The sequence below is a fragment of the Grammomys surdaster genome, unplaced genomic scaffold (assembly GCF_004785775.1).
Source record: "Grammomys surdaster isolate TR1022 unplaced genomic scaffold, NIH_TR_1.0 344, whole genome shotgun sequence".
Lineage (NCBI taxonomy): Eukaryota > Metazoa > Chordata > Mammalia > Rodentia > Muridae > Grammomys > Grammomys surdaster.
Window position 1 is genome coordinate 1,115,529 of NW_021604763.1, and position 3,730 is coordinate 1,119,258.

Here is a 3,730-nt window from a genome sequence, read left to right on the forward strand (position 1 = left end):
AGAGGCTAGATGTGGTGACACATGCCTTTAATCCCAGCACTTTAATCCCAGTAAGAAGAGCTAGGGGCACCCAGTTCCAGGGTGGCCAGGGCTACATGGTGAGATCCCAACCCCCATCCCCTAAAGGCAAAAGTGGTAGGGAGTGCAGGGTGTGTGTCATTTTAAATCAGGCAGTCAGAGGAGCCTTTAATGATATAAAAACTGAGAGCTGACACAAAGAGAAAGAAAGAAAGAAAGAAAGAAAGAAAGAAAGAAAGAAAGAAAGAAAGAAAAAAGAGAGAAAGAGAGAAAGAAAGGAAGAAAGGAAAGAAAGAAAGAAAGAAAGAAAGAAAGAAAGAAAGAAAGAAAGAGGGAGGGAGAGAGAGAGAGAGAGAGAGAGAGAGAGAGAGAGAGAGAGAGGGAGAGAGAGAAGGAAAGAGGCACACAGAGACCTGGGAGAAATGTTCTTGGTAGGGAAAACAACAGATTCAAAGGCCATGAAGCAAGAATGTGAGGAGTAGCCTAGAGGCCAAAAGAGCAGAGCACAGGAGACAGACAATAAAGAATGGCAGGGCATGGCTGTCAGCCATTGTAGGTTTCTACTTCTCAGAGTGATTTGAGGAGCCACTAGCAGGATGATCAGAGCCCTGACACGATCTGACTTAATGTTTAAAAGATTCGGTCTAGCTGTTAAGTGTAGACTAAACCAAAGTAGTGTGCAGCAGGGAGTTGTGCTGATGCGATAATCCAGGGGACACAGGTGGTGTTTGGAGCTGCTGAGACGTGCTCAGATCTGGAAAGAATGTAGAACCAGAGGACTGGGGCTCAGCAGAGGACATGAGAGAAAGCAGAGGCAAGAATCCCACAGGCTGGAAGGAAGCAGTGGATGGGACAGTTATCAAGATGTGGATGGTTGCAAAGAAGTGGGCTTGTGGGGGACCAGGAGCTGGGTTCTGACTGGTTACATTAAAGCTGCACCATGGATACATAAATGGAAATGTTAAGTAGGTAGTTGGCATGCGTCTGGAGTTCAGGGGAAAGATGCTATCTGAAGATACATATTTGGAAGCATATGGTATTTAAGGCCTGAAGACAATGAGATCACCAAGAGAGGGGGCGTAGGTAGAAGAGGTCCAAAGTTCCAAGTCTTGAGGCTTGCCAGCATTAAAAGACCCAGGGTGGGGGAAGCTGGTGAGATGATTCAGTTGTGAAAGTGCTTGCTGTGCAAGCATGAAGACATATGTTTGCTCACCCAGCACCCATGTTTGCATGCCCAGCACCCACACAACAGGCAGACACAGTAGTATAATGCTGGAGTCCCAGCATTGCGAAGGCAGGGACAGGTGAATCCTTTACACTTTTTGCGCTTGCTAGCTAGCCAGTCTAGACGAGTCAATGAATTGCAGGGATAGTGGGAGACCCCGTTTCAGAAAATAAGATGGTAGCTTAGTGGATGTGAATGTTTGCTGCTGTTGTGGAGGACTGGAGTTCAGTTCTCAGCACTTATGTTAGCTGGCTTATGACTGTCTGCATCTCCAGATCGAGGGTATCTGACAGCCTCTTCTAGCTTACACACTCTGTCTCTGTCCCTCTGTTTCTCTGTCTCTCTGTCTCTGTCTCTGTCTCTCTCTCTCTCTCTCTCTCACACACACACACACACACACACACACACACACACAATTTTAAAGTAATATAAGGTGGCGAGTGGCTGAAGAAGATAGCCAGTATTGGCCTCTGGCTTCCACACACACATGCACAAGTGACACACACCCAGATACACACGTGCAAATGCACACATACAATTGGAGAGGTAAAGAGGAACCAGAGAAGGAGGGGGCAAGTGGGGATGGATAGAAACTGCCCACTATTATGTCAAAGAGGGAAAGGACACAGGCGCTGTGATGGTTCATCTTGACTGGACATGGACTTTACTTTGAGATAAGCCTCTGTGTATACCTATGAGAGTTTTCTGGGTTAGACTTATTGAACTGAAAAGACCCAGTCTAACTGTGGGCAGGACAGCTTCTTCTGTTGCCGGGCCACATCCCAGAAGGACCCTGGGAAAAGCTTTTGCTAGATGCCTGCTTGCCTATGCGCCGTACTGCTGAGTTCATCTACCTCGATGCTGGCATACTTCCCTGTGGCCAGAGAACTCAGCTTCTTCAGTCTTCCCCCAATATGGCAGCTCCCTAGGAATCCTCCAGCCCTTCATTGCCAGGCAGAGGCTACAGAAGCACCCAACCTGGTCCACTGAGTAGTCAGCCCAGCTGGTTCTCAGTCTACCTAGTGTGAAGACAACATCGTTGGCCTCCCCTGATGATCTTACGCAAACGGATATATATTAGCCACTTTCATCATCCATCCCCAGCCATTGGTTTAGACTTCATTTAGAGTATGGGTGAAAGCAGGGGGATGGAGGCCTGAAGATCACAGAGGTAGGTTTGAAATGTTTCTGACTATATGCATGGAGCCTGTGGACTACCACCTCACTCAGTTTAGCCTCGACTAAGCCAAGTTGCCTTTGCGAGGCTCCTGGTTCAGGATGAGTCCTGGGAAGGTTGTCCAAAATTAGGATACCTCAGCGGGGTTTAGCTCAGCTTGGCTTCCTACTCTCCAAGGAACCTGCATTGTCTTCATGCATCCTACTCTGACCAAATCCTTGTACCAGAGCAGGGAGAATTGGAAGAGAGGGCCTTTGTATTTGGAATAAGGAACTCTCCGCTCTTCCTTGAGTCTGAGAAGTCAAAGTCTGTTGTGGAACTAGGGATGCAAGGGGGTGAATGGGAGAGGACCCAGACTGGATTTTTGAATGAGTGTGTGTCCTGGAGTTGTAACACTGTGTGCTATTAGCCTGTGCGTGAGATGATTTAAGTTGGCTGATGTAATCAGTATCTCTACTCCCAGGCCTGCAGGGGGCGCTCCGAGCCTGGAAAGGATGGCTTTAGACTCCTAGGTCCAGGGTGATTAGCTGAGGCTGCGCAAGCCAAATCGCCAAGCCTCCAAGGTCTTCTGTGGCCTCCCAGCTCCTCGCCTAGGCTCCTCACTGAACGCCTGGGACTGGGTGAGGGTGAGGCAGGGAGTGGAGCTCGCATTCCAGAGTGGGCTCCTGTGCCAGTCCTAGTGCCAGATCCCCCATCCAGGCCTTTGAGGTCTACGGGTATTCAACTAGGCGAGAGAGTGGCAGTGAATAGAAGGCGTTTACCTCCATGGCCTGCACCCAAACACCCTAATGTACCCGAATCCATGGCGCCAAATGTTGACGACACGAAATAACTAATATTTGACTTAAAGGCTGAAGGAAGTTCACATCACCTCCCGCGTCCTAAATTACTTAGCAGCCGAACCCACACTAAGCAAAAGTTTATTTCCCCAGAGGTTTCCCGAGAGACTAAATGCCAGTCTGTGCCTGGTGAAAGGCTTAACTTGACGAGCGGAAAAGAAATTTGTTCTATTCTTAAATGGAAACAGATAAATGATTAACATCTTTTCTAACACGATACACGTCAAATAATAAAAACAAATTAGTTCCACGAAGATGAAGCACGCAAGCCAGGACTGTTTCTTCTTTAGTCTACCTAATACCGTGGCGATGCTGCTGCCCCCTAGTGGCGGAGCCAGTGGCATGTCCCTCCCCTCAGCCGTGGCAGGGAGCGTCCAGACAGGAACCGACCAATCTGTATGGTGTTGGACCATACAGAGGTTCAAAAGAGGTGTGTCTCTCTCCCTCCCTCCCTCCCCCCAAGAGCGTCGT